Source organism: Sarcophilus harrisii, chromosome 1 (assembly GCF_902635505.1).
Source record: "Sarcophilus harrisii chromosome 1, mSarHar1.11, whole genome shotgun sequence".
NCBI lineage: Eukaryota > Metazoa > Chordata > Mammalia > Dasyuromorphia > Dasyuridae > Sarcophilus > Sarcophilus harrisii.
In genome coordinates, this window is record NC_045426.1 from 549,173,859 (window position 1) to 549,198,465 (window position 24,607).

General features: G+C 35.6%; 1 protein-coding gene across 9 annotated transcripts in view; it reads right to left on the reverse strand.

The window, feature by feature from the left end:
- PHACTR1 (phosphatase and actin regulator 1) overlaps nucleotides 1–24,607 on the reverse strand; it is a 622,984-nt gene that overhangs the window by 287,891 nt on the left and 310,486 nt on the right. Inside the window, exon 1 of one of the 9 annotated variants that reach the window (XM_031946845.1) lies at nucleotides 19,581–19,656. The exons of 7 other annotated variants lie outside the window; for them this stretch is intronic. The gene's annotated coding sequence lies outside the window, so the exon portion shown is untranslated. Of the gene's footprint in view, nucleotides 1–18,392; nucleotides 18,888–19,580; nucleotides 19,657–24,607 lie in introns of those variants that run through there. One more of the 9 variants, XM_023496334.2, reaches the window with a different exon arrangement.

The window sequence follows — 24,607 nt, forward strand, 5'->3', positions numbered from 1 at the left end:
CCTACAACTTCCAACTTCATTCCATCTCAAACACATGTGGGGTAGTTATATCCTTTATCTGACCTTCAATCATAGTTTTTCTACTTCCTGCTTCCAGAAAGCTAAATTTCTTTCCAATAATGACATTATGTTCTCTAATCTCTTCTGTTGAATCTATTCTATCCTCCTAATCTATTCTTCATATTCACCATGACCCCAGTTCCTCATTCTTCCATATTCTCCTTGTCCATCACCTTTGTTCTGCCTTCACTTTCCTTTCTTCACAGTCTTAACCTTATGGTTAAACAGTTTGGTCATATTATCAGCTACTTTTGAATCCCTTGCTCCTCTTCCTATTGCCAACCTGGATTAGCCATCTTCTTCTTCCTCTTCAGATTTTACTAAACACTGCTGGATAAAGTCATGCCAACATTGATTAGATCCACTACAAATTGCTGTTATGTCTTCTCAGCTGAGTTCTCACTTCTTATTACATGGCAGTTCTTTTATTCTGTTCTGACTGAATCTATAAAATTTCACCTAGCTATTCTAAATAGCTTTTTTCATTTCAGACTTCCTACGTGACCCTTTGTTTTAGTAGAAGACCCTGATTTCTATTTTACTGAGACAATAAAGTCTATCCATCATATGTAAAGCATTGTATAAAACATAAAATACTATAAAATGCTAACTATAATTATTTTCCCTTACTTGAAACCTCTAAACCTTTTTTATTATTTATTATGCCACATTTTCTCATCCTTTGTTATAGTTCTGACACTTTTTTTTTTCACCAAGGAAAATCCCTTTCCATATTTTGACTCTTGATTCCATTCCATCACTTAGAAGAACTTGCTGTTTCGTTCATTCCTTATTTTTCGCCTCATCATAAATCTTTCTTCATTCTCTAGCTATTTCCCCATTGTGTAGAAACAAGTGCAAGTTATTTTCTATCCTTAAAACAAAAACAAACAAACATCTCTTCATCTGACACTGCCATTTCCTTAAGATATTACCCTTTATCTTGTTTCACTTTCATAGACAAATATGGAAGGGAACACTTGTTGCCTCCATTTCCTCATCTTTAACTCACTTTGAAATGCCTTGCAATTTGACTCATGAGACTATCATGGCTGTCTCACAAAGTCATCTGTGGTCTCTTACCTAACAATCCAATGGACTCTTATCAGTTCTGATTATATCTCATGTCTTTGTAGCTTTTGATATTGTTGACCATCCTCTTCACTTGGACATTATTTCTTTTCTTGGTTTCCATAACACTAATTTTTTCTTGGTTCTCCTACTTCTCTGGAGGTTCCTCGGTTTCCCTGTTGGATTATTCTCTTTCTTCTACCTATTAAATGTAGGTATTCCTCAAGGCTTTTTCCAGGGTCCTCTTCGCTATATACTTTTGGTAACTTTATGAGTTCTCATGGATTCAATTATCATCTAAACTCCAATTAATCCCAAATACCTCTCTCTCTCTCTCTCTCTCTCTCTCTCTCTCTCTCCCTTTCATCCCTCACACAAACGTATGTATGTATTTATGTATATCCACAGAGAGCCTTCACCTCTCTCTTGAAATGAACTCCAGTTCTGTATTGCCACCCACCTTTTGGACATCTTCAGTTAGATGTCATATAAACATCTCAAACTCAACACGCCCACAATGAAATTTATTGTATTTCTTCACACACACACACACACACACACACACACCATCATCATCATCATCATCATCATCATCCTTCTGCTGAGGATATTCCTATCCTTCTCATTACCCATATTATCAACCTTGAACTCTTCTGCCTACTTCCAATTACCATATTCAATCATTTTTCAAGTTTTTCATTCTTACTTCTCTGAAATCATTCCCAGTCTTTTCTACCCCAGCTTACTCTCACTTATGTATGGAAATCTTCTTGCCTCTAGCCTTTCCATTCTCCAATGTATTTTCCATATTATTGGTAAATTGATATTCCTAAAACACAAATATAGCTGTCACTCACCCCCATTTACATTTTTTTCATGGATTCTTATTACATTGAAATGTACTCCATTTATTATTAAATCCATTTCAATGGATTCCTATTACCTTTAAAATAAAATAAACATATTTCAGTCTAACATTTAAAATCCTCAATAATCTAGCTCTTACTTACTTTCCCAATCTTATATTCTATGTTTCTCTACCTATACTCTCTTTTTCAGTCCAAGTAATCTGATAACTATTCCTCATACATAGAGTTTTGTTTGCTGTTTACTTTTTGTACAAGTGGTCCTCTATACCTGGAATGTACTCCCCTCCCAATTTCTGCCTCAAAATATCTCTGGCTTCTTCATCACACAGTTCAGGTGCTACCTTCAACATAAAGCCTTTTTGTTATCATCCTCAATTAATATCACAGTCTCCCTCTTGAAATTTCTGGGCATGACTTTATAAATACTTCATATTTGTTTATTCTCATATGTATATCACAATTTTCCAATAAAACAGAAGCTTCTTGAGGGTCAGAATTTGTTTTTGTCTTTGTGTCCCCAATACTTGGCCTGTACCAAGGTTTGAAATAGTGTTTATTTATTTAAATGATATTGAAGCCCTTTGCAATGCTATAGGTTTAGGGATAATGTTGAATTTGTGTGTTGTGGATATTCTAAATAAATTACTGTTTATTTTGCACTGTATTTTCAAACAATAACATTGTTTTGGAAGCGTTGGATCATTTTTAAAGAGAGTCTCTTTCTCTCTCTCCTCTCTCTTTCTTTCTCTCTCTCTCTCTCTCTCTCTCTCTCTCTCTCTCTCTCTGTGTGTGTGTGTGTGTGTGTGTGTGTGACTTTTCACTTATAAGATTAAAGTCAGTGGAGCTGGAGTCAATGGTTCTTTGCCAACAGTGCTCTACTTAAATTAAGCTTATTTCTGTATCCTCAGATAAGCCTCTGGTTCCTGTATTATTATTATCACACCCCCATACCCACCTCTCTTTTCCCCTTCTTTGCTTGTCTAACTGGCTTTTTATCCTACCCATCTCTACCAGTGTAATCCAACACTGGATTCATATCCAATATTAAAATTCAAGTTCTGAACTGAATCATATGTTATTAAACAGACTAAGGGATATACCAAAAAGTACAGGTAAATGTGTTTTTTAATAGGTTTTTATTTTTTTAAAGAATCAAATGAAGGAAAATTAGCAATGCTCTGTTGCTAGGTTTGTGGATATTAGAAACTATTACTCTAAGTATACTAAAAATAAACTTTCAAGTGTGTATATGTGTATATGGGTGTGTGCTTGTGTGTGCATATGAATATACACAGAGAAAAAATACACAGAGGAGGAAAAAATTAGGTTGGAAAATGTTTCACTTTAAGTAATTTTAAAGTATTCCCTGCTCTATGACAGCAAAATTATGGCCTACCATGCTCTCAGAATGGTGAACATAAGCAAGTTGTGGTAAATAACTATATCTGAACTAGACATCAATAATGCTGCAAAAGACACCATAAAGTCACATATGAATGGAAATAGAGATAGAGTAGTCAAAATGTGAGAATGAAATATAGAATTGAGTATGGCATTGGTATCCACAAAATGATAAAAGAATCAGAGCACCTTCAGGATCCTAAGTATATCCTCCATATGATTTATGAAACAATGAGGATGAGAATAGCACAGAACACGAAGGCATGGTTATATTATAGCCTATATATGTGGAAGCTTTTCTATAATATGACAGACACATCAAAACACCAACACACTGACATGTGCACAAACAATCTCCCTTGACTTTTTTTTTCCTTTATGGAAACTTATGGAATATAACACTAAGAATTTTGTCATGGATTGCTGTTGGAAATTATTTCAAAATACTTTAGGAAAATTACTAATATGACTGCTGTTTTGTGAATGAAGAAAACTGCTTAAACACAGTAGCTTTGGCAAAGTCAATGAATGGGCTCAACAATGAAAAAGGTAAGAACAGAAGCAATGGATCGGCTTAGAATCACAAAAATGAGTGACATCTCATTAAAAAAAAAACAATATCTAATATTTTCGAACTGTTGACATCAGTCACAAAAGTATGTTCTCTCTCATGGAACACAGCATGGAAGCTCAATCCCAGAGCTGAATAACGTTCATTCTGAGCAATTGGAATAATAAATCATTGGGTGGAATATAAGATAAATACATCTGAAGGTGTGTACTCCCTTAAGAGAATATGTTATAAGGAGTGATAAATAACAGAAAATCCTAGATTTTGAGAGCTAGAAAGAATCTTAGAGGTCATCCAATTCAAAGGTGTCATACATGTATAGGCTATATGTGACCCACAATGCTCCCAAGTGTGGCTAACATCAAATTAAAGTGGAATTGGGAAATATTTAACAAAATGAATAAAACCTAACAAAATACAGATAATATTAATATGTGCCAGATATTTTTAGTCTAGTGACCCCTTGTTCTGTTTGAGTTTGATATAATTGATCATTGATATCATTGATTTTACAGGAAAAAGAAACTGAGGCCTAGAGAGACAATATGATTTACTTAACTTAGTTATAAAGGAAGGAAGTTATTGACATTCATACGTTTTCAATATGATTATAGATGCAAATATTCAATTTTCCAAGGTTTTTTGGAGGCATATATGTTCCTCCTGCCTGACTCACTATTAGAACATCATAAGGTAAGTGTGTAGATATACCTTAAACAATTCACCAAACCCTGTTTGCCTTGCAAAAAATTCACGTTTATCTGGACTTTTAAAAGGCCATACCACATAAACAGATTTTTTTTCCCCCAGAAGACTCAATCATTCTTTTATTAAAAGCAAAAAGGTTAAATTTGACCTCATTCTCTTTAAAGGTTTAAGTGAACTCCCAATACATTTAGGTAGATAGCTTCATCCATGCAAACTAATAACTGTAACACATCTTAGTATTCTTTCACAGAGAAACCAATATAATCTTCTCTGTGGTTAGACTCTTCTGAAATTAAGTACTTTCATATTAAAGGAGGCATCCTTACCTCCTCAAATCTTTCTGAATGATTAGAGACTGTAGAGTCAATGCAGATAAGAAGAAATTCCTGCTGTGAGCAGTACAATTTATGCCTCAATACTACTAGGAGTGCAAAACACACACACACACACACACACACACACACACACGTGTACATATAGTCAGTTACTGTGTTTGTATTTATATATATACACGCATTCATGAGTAAATGATGCTCCTTTCTGGTTTTGCCAACATTTAGAAATACTCAACTAAGACAAATCTGTGAAGGGTGTTGACAGTTTTTCTTCAGGGGAATCAATTTAGCCAAACTAACAGCCTGAGTTTCTCCAGTACAAAAAACCGCCTTAGTCTGCATCCCAATATAAATGCTTTGTGTATATATCATAAAGGATTTGATTTGCAGTCACTGGGATTGCAGTCACCAAGAAAAAGTAAGAGTAAGAACTGCCAAATTATGAAACACACCTATGTAACAACCCCCAATAGTAACTCTTAGTGTTGCCAGAAAAAGCATCCTTTTCAGTGTAGTCCCAGGTTCTCTCTAGTCTAAGCTGAAAAGCCATTCCATATAGTCTCCCTGGCAGTTTAATCAAAGAAAAGTATAATTACACTAGTAGGACTCTAATTTTGAAAAGACATTAGTGAAGCCCTCCTTACTTCATTACACTGAACTCCACTGGTTGACAAAAGAGAGTTCTCAGTAATATTTGCTGCTCTGGTTGGAACAAACTAAACCATCTCTGCTTGTGTGAACATTTCCTTCACCAGAGAAATCTTGCAGGTACAAGGGCAGAAAAGAAAAGGAGGTTCTTAACACTCAGTCCTTATGATGACAGCTAATGTTTGCATCCTCATATTTGATTCCTGAAACTTTTCTCTGACCTTCAGATATGTGAGACATGTTCAAACAGTATTAGGAAGACTCTGGACTCCCTTCAAATCCACAATGAAATGTTATCCTATTTGGTGACAACCTGCATGGGAAGGTGTCTGAACTACTGTAAGCCAATCTTAATTTCAAGTTCTTTTTGGTGATAGATTCTTGAAAAATTAACTTAATTGCTCTTCTTAAGCTTAGATAGTTGGAAGGGCTGTGGACAGAGGCACTGAGATGTCTCCCCTCTCCACCCTTCAGGATTTGGGATTTAGGATGTTTGGTTCCTTCAGAGCTTTCCCTCATCAGCTGTCAAAAATCCAAGGCCATATTTCATTCTCCTGAAACGTTATCCCAGCCTCTAAGGGGCTGAGCTCTCACCCTAGGGCGCAGCCACCACACCCCAAAGCCATATTGCAGAAAATCCAACCTTTCCTAACAGTGAAGCTCAGCAAAGCCTACTTCCACAAAGGCTGAAAGTTTAGGGTGGGGTGAGAGCAGACAGGGTAAATAAAAGGGACCCTAGCCACCACAAAACTGGCAAAGTCCACCAACCCTCCCCACATACTGATCAAAACAGAGTTGTCTGGTCCTTTTTCACCTGTTTCCAAAACCTTCCAGTGGCAAAGAGAAGGTGCTACTATTCCTGGCTCCTCTCCTAGCGCTCCCCAGAAGTCCTCGCAGTGCTTTATACACGGGGTCTTTCTCTGTGACCCGGGGATACAGAAATGGCCAGCGGAGCGTCCGGCAAACGCCAACCGGGAACACAGGAAAAGGGAGCAAGAAAACACAAACAAATCTCCCCGTCTCTCCAGCCGCTCCCTCGCTTCCCTCTCGCACAAATGTCTGCACGGAGACATCCCAGCACTCACCGTCCCGGCTGTCCTCCCCGCCGCGACTGCAGTTGCTGCAAATGTGTTTAATCTCCTTGCCTATGTGGCAATGGATCACGAAGGATACATTGTTGTTAGGCGCGGGTTCCTTCAGGGGTTTCATCCTCATCAAATAAAAAGCTTTCTTTTTCGGTTTCTCCAAGCTCTGGTCTGGCCCCAAGCCCTGCCTGCAACCCAGCGAAGGCAAGGCAAACATCCCAAGCTGCCCTGTGGGTGAGTGATGTGCCATCCGCTCACTCTCCGCTGAGCGCTGATCTGTCACACCGGCGGGGACTCTCTCCCTCATACACACACCCCTTTCCCCTACCCACCAAGGGGTGTATGGCTCTAGTTCTAGCTATTAAATGGGAAGGTAGAGAGGAGGTGAAAGGGGAAGCGGCGGGGTGGGGGCAGGGAGGAAGCGCTAGCAAAGTCTGAGTGACCTCTATCACCTATATGTCTTAACCAATCCCAAAAATCTTAGCTGGAGATTGCCCCCAGCAAGTTAACTCGAACCTACCTGAGGTGCTTCTCACCTCCCTGGATCTCAGATGCACCGTTTGTCTTGCACTTCTTCCCTCCCCCTCTTCCCAACTTAAGCATCTTCAGCAGCAAATCAGAGCCTGGTCCTTTTTCAACCCTCTCCAGCTACCTTTGCCACCCATCTCCCCCCCGGGATAAGTATCTTCACCCAGAAGCTCACTGTCATTATGAATCCTCTAGAGAGAAACAAGATGCCCATGTAGCATCTGTGGAGTCAGAATAATCTACCATCCTCAAGCCAAGTAACCAACAGCACATTATTTCCATTCTAGCAGGCAGACAAGACATTTCAATATCACCGGCATTTTACTGTATCACTGATTCTCAGATCCAACCTGCAGCCCCATCTTCTGACAGGACCCGAGGTGCCACACTACTGAGAAAGATAACTGTTAGCCCTGCTATTCTGTTCATGATGGTACCCTTCCCCCCTTTAAAGTTAATATTTTCTTTCCTTTAATTGGGTTAATTGAAAACCCCTCAGGCTGTGCTAGCATCACTGATAAAGCTCAGCAATGATAAGAGACACCAAATTAAATTCTAAATACATGACAGATTCTTAAAATAAGGCAAATGCATGGGTCACTAAAGAGGCATTGTTAATTTCTAGCTGAAAACAATAACCTTTGCCTTCACTCTTTTCCGTTAAAATAGTTTCATCCAAAGGATTGCAATGTTCTTGCCAGTTTTTCAAGGTTAAATAGTCCTGTAGGGCATGATCTCAAACCAGGGGTTTTGGGAGAATTTCCAAAAGTGGTGTTCAATTGCTACCCACTCTCCAAAACCTGAAAAATACAAATGTACAAGACATACACAGTTAAAGAAGCATAACTAGGGCAGGCTGATCAGGGCTTTTTGCAGGTGCCACAATTTTGAGGGTACAAAGGCATTTGTAGTACTTTATCCACAAGAAAAAAATAAGTTTAGCAAAAATACAGGATAGGGACTCAACCTATGATTTTAGTATAAACAACTCTCTCCAACAATGCAAATCAGCACTTTTTTTTTCAACTTAAACTCTTAGAAAGTTGTCTAGAGCTCTAGGAAGTTAATTAAGTGACTTGTCCAAAGTCACAGAGCCAGTATGTATCAGATGTCATTCTTAACCTGAGATCTTGATTTAGAGACCATCCTTCTATCTACTATTCATGCTGACTTTCAATTAACAAGAATAATTTAATATCACAAAGTATCAGAGAGCCCATTTCTATCTTTCCCCTTCCAAGGCGACTTGAAAGTGATCTCCATTGCCCCCTTCCCATACAATTTACTACCCCCCCCCCGAATTAGTTTCTGAAAATTGATTTGAGGTGTACTGTGTTTCATACAGTTTTTTGCCCCAGTTCCACAAATATGTCTTGGGTCAGTAGATAGGGCAGGGGAGGCTAGTCTCACCCTAAATAATCTTATTTTGCCACTATGTACCCCTATTATAACTTCTCATTACTTAAGAGTACTTTTGTCTGGAAAATACCATATTCAAGGCATAGAGACCATTTGATCTAGTTTAATAGGAAAACAAGCTATCATTACTTCACATTCACATTTTTTTTTCCAGAAAAATGCTGGTGTCCAGATTCTATGACCTACTGGAAAAGAAATCTGTCAGGGAACGAGGGACTCAGGTCCTCCTCTTATATACAATTTGAACTTAACAACCATATTTTCAGTAGGTATCAAGAGGTTGAATAACTTTTGACCTCTAGTCTCTATTACTAAACAAAAGCCTAATGACTTTTCAAAGTAGCCATAGTTACATCTTCCAGTAATTTGTTCCTGACAGATTTATGTCACTTAGTTCCTGGGTAATTATAAGCCCAAATTCAAGGATGGGTAAAGTCCTATTTGTCATGCAGCTTGAGCTATGTAGAGGCAGAATAAGGCCTTTTGGGGGCTCCAAGCACTCATAATTTGGGAGGGGGACTGGGAGGTCTTTTATATTATTTGAATATTCTTTTATTAAAGAAAACTATGGTATCATACCCAACAAAACCCCCTTTAAAATATTATACCATCAAAAATGGAAAATCATTATTTTTCATCATGTTATTTTAAATATTTTTTAGCATTTTAATTTCTGTTTTAAATGTGCGTTTTAAACAAGCTATTAAAACTGTTCTATTTTTGTTTTCGAAACATAAGAACTGGTAGAGTATTAAAATATAATGTATAAATTACTTTTGTATAAATGTATAAAAATGTAAAAATTTCAGAAAATCCAGAATTATGTGGATTGTAAATTAAACAAAATTAATTAAAACATATATAAAAATCATAGCAAAGAAGGGTAGGGAAAATTAATTATGCAATGGTCAGTAGTGAATCTGAGCTCAGGTTTTTAGCAAGGAGCATTGAGTTCAGGCCTGATGGTAGCTGGGAAGATCTTAAAGGATATATGCATTGGGTTGTGTCAGATCTCAGATTTAAAACATCAGTGGCACATCTTCTTATTTTGCTATATAAGGATGGTAAATAGAGATACCAGTAGGGCACATTTGGAAAAAAAAATAATTTGAAATGTGTACCATGAAACTACTATCTATAAAATCTCTTCTAATATTGCACTAAGAGTAATTGGAATAATCTGGTACTAGATATAAGCAGATGTTGTATTGTACTAGATTACAGCATATTCAATATTATTCTCTTTTTGCTATCTTTTATGGATACACACACAAACATGCACACACATATATATACATATGCACATGTATCCATATGTAGTATATTCTTATCAATCAATAAAATGCCCACCACATATTAGGTGCTGTGCTAAATACTGAGTATACAAATCCAAAGAATGAAATAATCTCTACTCTCAACAAATATATACAGAATATATATTGTTCAAGAAATTATACATATATATAAACAAGCGTATACTCATAAATGTTTAACAAGCATGTTCTCCATAAAAGCACATGCAATCACTTTAAAATTTAATAGGTATTATTAACACTTTACTTATAGACAATCAAGAAAGAAACAAACCCTGATTTGCATTTATTGCAAGTTTCTGAGGTGTTCACCTTGAAAAATCTGAATCTGACTAGATCAACCAATGATTCCTTGCTCAGCTTCAGATGTTAAGAGGTAATCTTGAGATTTTGAAAAGACAAAACAGGTGTCTTTAGTAAGAATAGATCAGGACAGGTGAGAAAGACAGAGACACAGACAAAGAGACACACAGAGAGACAGAGAGACAGGGAGACAGAATGATAGAGTGAGAGAGAGACAGAGAGACACAGACACACAGAGACAGAGGCAGACACACAGACACACACATAGAGACAGAGACAGAAAGAGCAAAAGAGAATGTGAAAAGCCACATGCCTTTTTAAAAGTAATCTATCTTCAATTTAATTGCTCTGAGTTTGAAGTAACTGCTAAATACATAGCCCCAGCCCCTAATTCCTCAGCTTAGACTGTGGGAGGATTATATGTAGTTTTAAGAGCTAAGAAACACTTTGTGCTATTGTCACAAGAGAAGGTGAGTCATGGAATTTTGAAGTCCAAAGGTAGCTTAGATGCCATCTAATCCAGCAACTCCCCTACCTAACTGAAACCAAAAATCCTATATTTTTTGTGCCTACTATGTGCTAGACATTGGGAATAGAAATACAAAGAAAAATCCTATTTTTCATTCATCTCTTCTGAAACATTTGATAAGGGAGGGATCAAGAGATTCAGTATTTCTTCAGCATCTCTAGGTACTGAATTCCTTTTCTTCTTAAAGGGACCATTTCAGGTATAATGTGGCTAAGTCATATTATAGAGGATTCCCTGCCTTTGAAATCAAATGACTTAAATTTAAATCTGTCTCTGTCCTTCCCAGCTATGTGATTTTGGGGAACATCACTCACTATCTCTAGTGATTATAAAATAAAGGTTTGGACTAGATGTCTTCTAAGTTATATGGATTTCTATCTCTCTATATATGAAAGTTCCATTCTAGTTCTCTTTTGGACTTGCTGTGGTTATTCAGTTACTCAGTTGTTTCCAATTCTATGTGACCCTATAAGGTTTTCTTGACAAAGATAGTGGAGTTATTTACCATTTCTTTCTTCAATATGTCCCCACTTTACAAATGAACTGAGGCACATAGGGCTTAAGTGACTTGCTCAGGGTCACACAGCTAGTAAGTTTTTGAGGCTAGATTTGAAGTCAGATCTCTCCAACTCCAGGCCCAGTGCTTTATTCCTTCTACTACCTAGCTGCTTTGAATGTGATCACATACAATATTCATTTATGCTTAACTTATCCCTTCCATTAGATTATGAGCTCTGTGGGGGAAGCAAATGTGTCATTTTCCCTCTTTATATACTCAGCGCCTAGTGTAATCCCTGGAACATATTTGATGCTTCTTAGAGTTGGGCATTTTTTTGCCCTTTTTATAACTCTCTTGTTGCCAACTCTTAACTGGACTAACATCAGGGGGAAAAGAAAGCCCTCCCAGGTCTTGTCTTTTAACATACAGATGCCATGTGTACTTAGTATATAGGTTTTCCTTAAACCATCTGCCAACACTATTCTAATATAACAAGCCAATGGCATTCAATGCCAGGATTGCCTTATAAAGAATCTGCATTTGCCTCAGCCCATAAGACAAAAATATGTTCAATTATGGTCTACATAATTATGGCTAGAGCCTGCTGTTGCTGCTGCTAATCAAACTCCTTGCACAGATAATGGAAGGACATTAGCATACTGCAGTATTCCTAGAGGGAAAAAATGGTGGTCTTTTTTGGCTTTTAAAAAAGAAAAAGAAAACAGAAGGGACAGATAACAGCAGCTATTGACAAAGCACTATGAGACTCTAGAGAAAGGCAATGTTTGGGAGTCACATGCTGGGATAGTGCACCTGCTTGTTCTGTGACACCTTCTGAAACGTACCAGGAATCTGGGACTATCTCTTCTTGCAGCTGCATAGGGTTTGGAATTCTCCCTCTAGGATATTACACAGTTGCTGTACAAATATGTATACAAACATACATATACACATACACATATAAATATACCCATATACATATATAAATATATATTCATATATGTATACATACATTTATATACATATGTGTGAATGTACATATTATATACATATATATGTAATGAAGATCAACTGCATGAGCACTAAGAAGAGGGATAAAGAACATATAACATGATTCCTTCTAGGAGCTTAAAAAGTATTGAAAGAAAGAAGGGGATGAAGGATATCTAATGGGGATACATCAGAGTAGAGCTCTCAGCTAAAAAGCATATATCTAGTATTGTTGCACATAATAGACCGATAGTAAATGCAGCTAGGTGGCTCAGGGGATAAAGCACTGGTTCATGAGACAAGAAGCCCTGAATTCAAATATGAGGCCAGATACTTATTAGCTGAGTGACCCTGGGCAAGTCACTTTATCCTGTTTGCCTTAGTTTCCTCATCTGTAAAATAAGCTGGACGAAAAAATGGAAAAGGCATTTTCAATACTTTTTCCAAGAAAACTCTAAATGCGGTCATGAAGAATCAGACCCAACTGAAATGACAACATTACTATAAGTAGTACAGTTATGTTTATAAGCCCTGGGAGATGATAGGAATTCTGGAGTGATAAAAAAACAGAGAGGGATACTTAGAGAAAACTGTAAAAGTTCAGGTGAGCTTTAAGCTATATTTTGAAGGTAGGAAAAGAAATTATTTGGCAGAAAGCAAAAACAAGGAGGGCAAAGTGACGCCAGAGACTGGAGGAAGTAATGATTGCTCCAGGCAATAATCAGTATTACTTGGCTATATCAGAGAATTCAAGTCGGGTTTTTTCAGAAGAAAATACAGCAATGAAGGAATGTGGCTAAAACTTCTTGATGTTCAGTCATGTCCAACTCTACATGGCTCTATGGACTTTGCTCATGGGGTTTACTTGGGAGAGATATTGGAATAATTTGTTATTTACTTCTCCAGTGTGGCCCCATTTTAAGGATGAGGAGCTGAGGCAAATAGAAAGGTCACACAGCTAGTAAGTGTGTATGGCTGAGTTTGAATTTAGATCTTTCTGTCTCCAGGCCCCATGGTCTATCCATTCTACCACCTAACTAGCAGCTATAACTTTTATCAGATCTTAAAATACTAAAGATGATTTTGGCTGAAAGACACAAAGCAATAGATACATATGTTAGACCTGGATTTTGCTCTGACTCTATGAATTTATGATGGTAATCATTTAGCTCCAATCAATCAATCATTAATGACCTCTCCCCCCCACCCCCATCCTATTGAGTCTATGAATAGCTTTTAACCTTAAGAGCAAGACTGAGGATTTAAATTTTGAAATGACTCTGGAGTGCTTGGATATTCATTAAGAAATCCTCTAAAGTGGCAGAAGTATTATTATTAAATCGAGCCAGGAATCAAATTACAGCTAAATTCTACCACAAAGCCAACGAATTCAATTGTGTTCTCAGAACTATTAGTTTATATATACCAAATTGTTGCCAGAAAAAAATTTGCTTTTATTCATTTCCTAGCCTGACAGTTTTTTTCCTTTTCTGTAAATTTAAATCTGATGCATTCAACTTCTCTCTCCCTCCAGGATTTCTTCAACTGCCCACTCATATCTTTACAATACCCCGAGTTTAGAGTATTAAAAATAGAGTATCATGGGTAGAGCCAATATGGAAGAAAGAAGACAGGGACTCTCCTGTGCTTTTCCCCAATCTTCTTCAAAAATCTTTAAATGATGCCCTAAGATATATCCTAGAGTGGCAGAACCCACAAAAGGATGGGATGAAACATTTTTCCAGTCCAAGACAAATTAAAAGTTTGGCAGGAAAGATCTGTTGCACCAGGGCAAGACTGGAGTGACACAGTTCAATGCAGGCCCTAACAATCCAGGAGTAGGCCGTAGGAGGGGATGAATTGGCAGCTGCAGGGCTACTTCTGGAGTTCTCAGCCCCACAGACCATAAGGGGGTCAAATAGGAGATTATAGAGATCTCTTTGCTAACACTGGGGACATTACTCTGTTTCTTTGTCCATAACTACTAGCACAGCAGAGCAATGGAGCAGGGACCCACAGCACAATTCCAGGGCAGAAAAGAGAGCTTGTGGTCATTCATAGACCAGAGCACAGTCCAAGATAGTAGTAAACACACTTTCCTTAGATCATACCATCTTGGAAAAACTGAAAATGTACAAGTCCCTAGAAGTATCTCTGAAAACAGCTACACAATACCCATGCAACTTGGGACAGTGCACCCTCGACCCTGGAAGCACAGCCCCACTTTAGCAAAGAGATCAAAATGACCGAAAAATATGAGCAGCCAGTTTTCAGATGAAGTAATCAAAGCTATATACAGCCAAATGATAAAAATCTCTAACTCACTATTGATTGGAGAAGTGCATATCAAAACAATATTGAAGTACTACTACCTTATACTTTTTAGATTGACTAATAGGACAGAAAAGAAAAATGATAAATGTTAGCGGGATATGGAAAAACTGAGACACAAATGCATTATCTATTGACACGAATGTCAATTTACATTGATGAAGCTGTGAAGTTATTTAATAATTATGTAGAATAATTTGGATCTATGCCCAAATTTTTATAGTAGTTCTTTTCTGGTGGCAAAGAATTGAAAACTGAGGAGATGTCCATTAGTTGGAGAATGGCTGAATGATATGTAGCATATGATTATGATGATCACTACTGTGATGTAAGAAATAATGAGTTAGAAGCTCTCTGAAAAACTTGGAGAAATTTACTTGAACTGATACAAAGTGAAATGAGTAAAACCAGGAGAACATTGTACACAGTAATGACAATATTTGTAAGATGATCAATTATGAATGATTTATCTATTCTAAGCAATACAGTGATCCAAGACAACTACAAAGGATTTATAATCTATTCATCCCCAGAGAAAGAACCAATGGAGTCTGAATATGGATCAAAACATACTTTTTTACTTTCTTTATTTTGCTCTATGTTTTCTTTTACAACATAACTAATATGGAAATGTGCTTTGCATGATTACAAAAGTACAACCTATATTAACTTGCTTGCCTTCTCAATGAGGGGAGGGAGGAGGAAAGGAGAGAATTAGAAACTCAATTTTAAAAATGTATGTTGAAAATTGTTTTTACATGTAATTGGGAGAAAATAAAATATTATTTTTTAATTGAGGAAAAAACAGAACATCATATATAGATTAGAGGCAGCTAACATTCTGTCATTGAAGTCAGGTCAACTTGGATTTCAGTCCTGTCTCTAATTATATATATATATATATATATATTGCCTGTGTGTCCCTAGGCAAGTCACTTATCATCCCCAGGCAAAATACTAAGGCTATAAGTTATACATACTGCTAGCTATATATCAAGATAAAGAACATATCTACTTCTTTTTCCCCCAACAAAATTATCTATACATAATATAACTGACATTCAGACATCTTTATAGGCAGGCAAAGCCTTTGAAACCTAACTATGAAATCTAGGAATTGTAATTCTGGGGAAGAATGTTACTTTTCCCCTATCCTGAAAGGAAGATTCTTACTGGCTATTATCATTCCTTCAGTAAAAGGATAACGAAGGTTTAACTGTCTTCCCTTCCTTTCCTTCCTCTGGTGCCTATGACTGAAGGGATCTTCATAGACAATTTTTTTCTCTTTTAAAAATAATTACTATTTAAAATTTTTCTCTACCATAAATTACATACACTGAATTGTTGCCAAAAATTTTTCTTTTATTCATGTTATGTCCTCTCATATCTTTACGATGAATACACTGCTCTCTCCCTAAGTTTTTATTATTAAAGATAGCAAGACAAAATGGGATAGAATAGCATATTGTAAACATTTGTCCATATAAATGATTCGTGACTTATGTCTGTTAATTACAGAGGGATTATAGTGGTAGAAGTCAGTGGAGAAATTTGCAATATTTTGCAATTATTTGCAATAATTTGCAGTATTAAACAAGACAGAAATTTTGAACCTTGTTCCAAAACAGTAAAGATGTTGTTCCTCTTAGCTGGGGTCTGAGCTGAATAAGAGAAAAAAAACTCAAGCTTTTCTTTCCATAAATAATTCTTCTATACTACTAAATAACAGAGAAAGCATTTGATTTGGGAGTGTTCATTTCTAAGGTATTGAATCTCAATAAAGGGATGACTCAGATAGCGTTGAATAACAATTATCTGATCTCTAGGATACAGGGTAAAGTGGAGGCATGAACCAAGAGAAAGTCATATGTCTTGGGATGTCCAGTGAGACAAGAAAGAACCAGTTTTGGAAGAGCACTAAAACCTTCTAGGGATAGATCAAATTCTAGAGGTGAGAAGAAACAGAAATTTTAATGTCTCTCATAATGCCAAACCCTACCTAATAGTGCCATCTATTGATACACTCATATTCACATAAAACTCTTTTTACTAGGATTCACCCCACCTCCAACAGTTATATAAATAATTGAGCATAAAAATGTGGGATAATATGGCATAGTAGAAAGAACACTCACTAGTTTCTAAACTAGTTGTAGCTTTGTTTTTTTACACTTGGCAACACCTGTCACAAGTCATTTAATTTTTCTGAATTTCATTTTCCTTATTTGTAAAATGGAAATAATTATATTTGTGCTACCAATTTCAAAAAGTTTTTAGTACTGAAAGCAATCTAGAGACACAGAGCTCAATGCTTTCATTCTATAGATAAGGAAACTGAGGCCTATAGAGGTTAAATTATTTATTTAATGAAATTTAAGTACTACATTCTGGATTTGAATCCAAATTTGAATTCTATAACTAGAGCTGTTATAAGAAAATGGTTCTGAAGATCTTAAAACACAACATATATAAGAGATAATGTTACTAACTTAACTACTTTTCTAGGAGGTTAGAAGAAAAATCTTCATTTTTAATGAATTGCTTGGGGAAAAAAAGAACCAATACAGCACAACATTGCTTAAAAATAATTCTTTGACAAATACTTTAATAACCTTACTCTGACACTCAGAGAGTGATTTGGCTCAAAAATTACTGATATTATTTAAGATGATGCTGTGTTTCTAGGGAGAAGACACTCTGATGATGTGCTATTAGGCCAACTGATACCATTCTAAGGACTAAAATCCTGCTCTTGAAAAAAAAAAGTAAAACAGAAACACCCAGTGAAATAGTATTGAATGTAAGCTAATTCCACTTGGAGCTGAAGAAGAGAGGGGCAAAATGCACAAATAAACCTCCCTATCTTCTTTGCAAAGGCTGAGGGTAATGGGGCTGTAGTGGTGTATGAATATGGAACACTGCACATATTATTTATTTTTAGTCAGCTTATTTGTTGATTAGATTAGCTTTGTTCCTTCTCTGACCAGTTCTTATTTATTCTTTGTAACAAGAGACTACTCCTTGAATAAAAGTAGAAATGAAGGTAATATTTTTTTAAATGCTTTAAATGTAAACAAGAAAAAACAAACAAAAATAAAATACAAATATTTGTTGAATGGGATGTATACAGCATTATGCCCTAGTAGTTACCTGTTGGTTTGCTTCATTATATCACATAACTTTTCAATATAGTATTCTTTAAACTATGCCTTGGGAACTATTACAGTGCCCCAGTAAATGGTTTGAAGGCTTTTGGGGGTAGGGAAGGGAATCTTGTCTTTAACTTTCACTGGTTTCTTTTTTCTAAGAATTGCTCTTCTCTGGTTCACACTTTTGGTATGGACGCCTTGAATGGATGAGACTGGGTAAATGTGGAGATGCCCCACTTTATACTTCTATTTAAAAATTCCATTATGTTCTGTTGAAAAGTCCTTAAAAAGTTATTTTCTAGTACTGCTGAGATTTTTATATGACTACAAAATTTTTTTTTATATGACTACAAAAGCCCTTTAACACAAAGTACTTTTGTACTTTGTATCTTCAGTTCATTTCAGAATATGGATCTCGGAATCAGTCCAGTCAAAACCCTCTGCTCTTGTAAAAACCAAATATGTCTGGCAGCTATTCAGAAAATTATAATGACAAGATACTTGCACATGTATCAACAACCATCCATGGTTAGATTTTCTACATGCATTCTCGTGAAACTTTGTTATGAAGAAAAGTTTTTACCTTTGTTGCTGTCCTTAACCTCTTCTTTTTAACATGACACAGCTTGCCTTATCTCTCTCCTCTTAATTGGACTTTCCATACTACTGTTATGTGGAGAACTATTCTTTTTTTCTTCTTTAGAAGACCCCTAGTGCTATTTTAGGACAGTAGCATATGGCATCATAAAACATGACAAAAAAGGTTACATGGCTAAAGTTAGAGAATACAGATGCTTTGCTTTCCTTGCTGAAATGTAAATGAAAGTAAATGAAAAAAAAAAAAAAAAGGAACTTGCTTTATCCTATACACTGACAAGCCCTTGTCCTATTCATCTTTAAGGATGCTAGCAAATTTAAAATACAAATACTCATTCAGTTAACTTGAGGACTGGGAGCATGTCTGGGGATAAAATAAAAAATATTCAACTTGATACTTAAGGCCCTTCTATAATAAGCTCCAAACTACTTTACAGTCTTATCTTCCATTAGTTGCCTTTTTTTCATTTGACATTCTAGGTAAGTTGGATGACCAACTGTTTATCAATATCAACATTCCATATCCTGCTTATGTGTATTTATTTAAGCTTTTATATATGAAAAGAACTTATTGTTTTAAAAAATGATAAAATTCAGAAATTTTATCTTCCTTCAAGGTCCAGTTTTGAAGCTACCTCTTTCATGAAATTTCCATTAATCCTTCCAGTTGTTAGTACTCTCTTTCAAATAACCTCATGCCTATTTATTTTTGTATATGTAATCTCCCTCTTTCTTGACCAAAGAAGAATGTAAGATCCTTGAGGGGAGGGACTATCTTGCTTTAGCTTTTTTTTCCTAAGCTTCCTAGCCCAGTACTTTTTATACAGTGAGTCATTAAAAAATGTTGATTTAAATTGAATTGATCATCAACAGATTGTGAGATTTGTCATGACTATATAACAAAAATCTGTAGTAGTTGGCAGTAAAATTGGATACAGAATGACATTGAATGACTGCATAGGACTAGTTGTGGGAGAAAATGATGTAACTTGAGCAAAAATTCAGACTGGCCATTTTGCCAAGTATAAAATGTAGCTATAAATGTCACATTACAAGGGAGTGTGATCATTTCTTGAATTCAAGCTGTGTGTGGGCAATTGTGGGTAGACTGAAATGGAGAAACTATTAATGGGTATTACAGCTATGTAAAAAGTATAACATCTCTAACTCTTACCTTCAAGAAAAGTGAGATAGTATTCACTCACTAAGGAAAAACATAATCAGCTATGAAAGGCAATATGAAATTCAAGAAGGTGCCCTGAACATGTCAGAAAACCCCTGAGAATTCTAATGTCAGTTAAGTAATGCTGGGTAAGTTATTCTTTGAACACCTCTCCAGCTTTACTTTCATCACTTGTAAAATATGAATTATACTAATTAGACTATTTTCCTCCTAGGGTTATTGTGGGGAAAGACCATCGTCAGTTTTAAAGTTCCACCCAAATATGAAAAGAGAACAACTAAACTATATATTCTACTAGTCTCGAGTTTATTTTGTTTCAGCCAAGCTATCATCTAATCTTACATCTGTAAGGGTAATCTTGGGTCTTATTTTTGGCTAAGAAGGAACAGTAATTTTGGGCTTGATCTTTACCACTAAGAAGGAATAGTGTGTTAAAGTAGGGATTTTGGGAACATTGAGGGGAAATGAGCACTCCGTAATAGAATTTGTGGTAAAGAAAGAGAAGAAAACCAGATATTGTCAAATTTGTAGTCTATTTTCAGAGAGCAAATTTCAATGTGTTCCAAGAAAAGATAAAGTAGAATGCTAAGGACTGAAATTTTTAAAGAGAAAATCTGCCCAGGAGCAGTGAGACATACTAAAGAATGACATTCTTTTTTTAATGACTGCACTATTTATTATATACTGTCACAAACAATAAAACATAAGGTAAGTAATTATTTACAATGGATGAAAAATAAGAACAATTACAGTCAAAATTACTTTTAATTGTTATTATTACCACTGACTTCTCAGTTCTGCAAACACAGTTGCAATACTCAGTTCTGTTAATAAAAGTTTGTCAAGAATTCTCTTTGAAATGTTTAAAAGAATGACATTCTGGGGAAACAAAAATAGATAGTTCTGATGAAGGAGAAAAAATACCAATATGAATACACCGGAAATTAAGTTAGCAATGTAGATGTTAGAAAGGGCATAGATAGTTTGATGGAAGCAAGGACAAATAGAGGATTTAATTTAATTCAAGAAACCTTAATAAAGTAGTATGTGCATGGCACTAGAGATACAAAAGCAAAATGAGATCCTTATTGTTACTAAAGAGCTTATATTCATCTGGAAGCATATAAGACATAACACAGGTGAGGAAATACAAAGTATACTCAAAGTAAAGTGAATATGGTATATGCTTAAGGTATGGGGATCACCTGTGCAAAAAATGGATATGGGATGGAATTTCAAAATGGTGTACTGTGAGGGATGAATAGCTAGCAGGCAAATTGGGCTGGAATGGAGAATATGAAAGACATTTGAAATTGAATTGACCAGAATACAAAAGTACAGTATAACTTATAAGAATCATACAGAAATATGACATAATCTGGAAGAATATAATGGGAAACAATAAAATGCAAAATAAGCTGAGGTTGGTGAAGAATGTTAAGGACAGCAAAACATTTGTTTGTTTTTTTTCTTAATGAGAAAATGATGGTAGAGCCAAGATGGTGGAATAAAGTCAGGAAGCTGCTTGAATGCTCCCAATTTCCCTTGAAAACCACATGAATCCAAGTCTCTAAATAGAGTCTGATGGCACAAAACCACTCTCCAGCTCAAGATAGACTGAAAAACTTCAAAAAAACCTCACTGGAGTGAAAAGGGTATTCATTCAGTCCAGCTCAGATAGATTCTGGGAAAGCTGGTGAGAGTGTCTTAATCACAGCAAATCAGCAACTAAGAACTTCAGTTCTGGTTCAGTAGAGGAGCAAATCAGTGGGGCAGTTTCCAGTCCCAGCTCAGAAGGCAAACTCTGGGAAATCAAGCTGTTTCATGAAAAGAACAGGCAAAACTATCCCCTGCAAACACAAGGGACCCCTGTGCTCAAAACCAAGTCTCAGAGCTGCACAGGAAGCTTACCCTAGAAGCAAAGTTCAAATCTAAAAGTAAAAAAAGAGGAAATACTTTAAAAAAAAAAGGAAAGAAAATGAGCAAGAAATAGAAAATATGATATGAATTCGTCTCAAGCCCAAAAAGCCTTCTTGCAAGTGCTCATAAAAGACTTTAAAACGCAAATAAGACAGGTAGAAGAAAAAATAAGAAAGGAAATGAAAAGTATGCATGAGAGAATCAACAGCTTGGAAATTAAAATTGTCTGAAGAAAACCACTTCTTAAACAATAGGAACCAAACAATAGGACCTTAAACAGTTCCTTAAACAAAAGGAACTTAAACAATAGGACCAAATGGAAAAAGTTATACAAAATCTAATTTAAGAAAATCACACATTAAAAATAAAAAAAACAGGGCAAATGAAAGCTAATGATTTTGCAAGGCAGCAAGAATCAGTCAAACAAACTAAGAACAATGAAAAAAATGGAAGATAATTTGAAATGTCTCATTGGAAAAATAGCCAATCTGGAAAATAGGTCCAGAAGACACAATTTAAAAATTATTGTCCTATTTGAAGGCCATGACCAAAAAAGGAGCCTGGATTGCATTCTACAAGAGATTGTTAAGAAAAATTGCCCCAATATTCTAGAAACAGAGGGAGAAAACTGATTGAAAGAATGTAGTAATCACCTTTAGAAAGAGATTCCACAAGAAAAACTCCAAGAAACATTGCTTCCAAACTCTAACATGATCTACATTATCATGGAAAAAATACTGCAAGTTGCCACATAAAACCAATTAAAATATCAAGGAGCAGTAGTCAGGATTATGCAGGATCTGGCAGCTTGTACAATAAAGAATTTCAGGGGCCATATCTCAGAAAGCAAAGAACCTAGGGTTACAATCAATAATTAACTACTCAAGTGAGATTCAGCATCATCTTTCAGGGAAGGCAATGGAGCTTCAGTGAAGTAAGAAACTTTCATTTCTATTGAAAAAAACCAGAACTAAACAGAAAATTTAATCTACAAACACATGACTCAAGAGAAGCTTAGAAAGGTAAATAGGAGGAAATATATGTATATTATTTAAAGGTTAAACTGTTTACATTCCTAGATGGGAAAACCATTTGTGTAACTCTTGAGAACTGTGTTGGTCACTGGGGCAGACAGAGGGGGACATCACATGGACTGAAGGTGTGATTGTTAATGGACTCTGTGATGACATGAAAGAAATCAAAGACATTAAGAAAAAGGTATGCATTGGAAAAAAGAGAAAAGGGAAGGTATAATGGGAAAATTAGTTCACATGAAGAGGTGCAAAAGACCTATTACAATAGAGGGAAATATGGGATGGGGATAAGCAGTTTCTGAAACTTGATCTCATCAAGTGAGGTTTTAAGAGGAAATAATCATTCAGGTGGATATATAAATATTTAACCCTATTAAAAAGTAGGAAGAGAAAGAAGAAAACAAAAGGGAGGAATAGGATATAAGAGAGGGCAGAAACATTAGGAAAAAGGAGGGGTGATAAAAGATAAGGTTGTGAGTAAAAAAACATTAGTAAGAGAAGGGGGAGAGGTGATAAAATAATGGGTGGGGTTGATAAAAAAAACATACACAGGACTAAGGACAGAGTGGAAAGAGAGAACAAAAAAGTATATTTAGGGGAGAGAATAGGATGGGGGGAAATAAAGAGCTGGTAATCATAACTGTGAGTGTGAATGGGTTGAACTCTCCCATAAAATGGAAGTGAATAGCACAGTGGATTAAAAAACAGAATCCTACAATATGTTCACAAGAAACATATTTGACACAAAGAGACACATAAAGAGTAAAGGTACAAGGCTAAAACAGTGTTTATTATGCTTCATCTGAAGTAAAAAACAAATAGGGGTAGCAATTCTGAACTCAGATAAAACAAAAGTAAAAATATATCTTATTAAAAGAGATAAGGAAGGAAAGTGTATCTTGATAAAGGGTACTGTAAATAATGATGTAAAGAGACTGAATATGTATGCACCAAGTGGTAGAACAGGCAATTCTTGGAGAATTTTTTTGGAGAAGATGTTAAGCCTATTACAGGAATATACAGAATATACTATTCTAGTGGGGGACCTCAAACTTCCCCTCTCAGAATCAAACAAATCTACCTACAAAATAAACAAGAAAGAAGCCAGGGAGATTGCTATGATTCTAGAAAACCTAGACATGATAGATCTCTGGAGAAAATTCAATAGGGACAGAAAGGAATACGTATTTTTTTCACAGTACATAGCATCTACACAAAATTGACCATATATTAGGGCATAAAAAACTCATAACTAAATGTAGAAAGTCAGAAATAGAAAATGTTTCATTTTCAGACCACAATGAAATAAAATTATATTTAATAAAGAGCCAGGGAAAGATAGACTAAAAACCAATTGGAAATTAAATAATCTAATTCTAAAGAATAAGTGGATCAAACAATAAATCAGAGAAACAATCCATAATTTCATTCAAGAGAATGACAATAATGAGACAACATACCAAAACTTATGGGATGTAGGCACAGCAGTTATTAGGGGAAATTTTATATCTCTAAACACCTACATGAATACAATTGAGAAAGAAGAGATCAATGAATTGTACATGTAACTAAAAAAGCCAGAAAAAGAACAAATAAAAAACTCCCAATTAAATACCAAATTAGAAGTTCTGAAACTCCAAGAAAAGATTAATAAACTTGAAGCTAAGAAATCTATTGAATTAATAAATAAAACTAAGAGTTGGTTTTATAAAAAACATCAACAAAATAGGTAAATCATTATTTAATGTGATCAGAAAAAAGGGAAAAAAACACAAATCACCAGCATCAAAAATGAAAAAGGTGAACTTACCACCTATGAAATGGTAATTAAAGCAACAGTTAGGAGCTATTTTGCCCAACTTTATTACAGCAAGTCTGATAATCTAACTGAAATGGATGAGTATTTATAAAAATATAAACTATTCAGGTTATCAGAAAAGGTGAACTGACCACCAATGAAAAGGTAATTAAAGCAATAATTAGGAGCTATTTTGCCCAACTGCAAGATAAATGTTGGAGGGGATATGGTGAAACTGGGATACTAATGCATTGTTGGTGGAATTG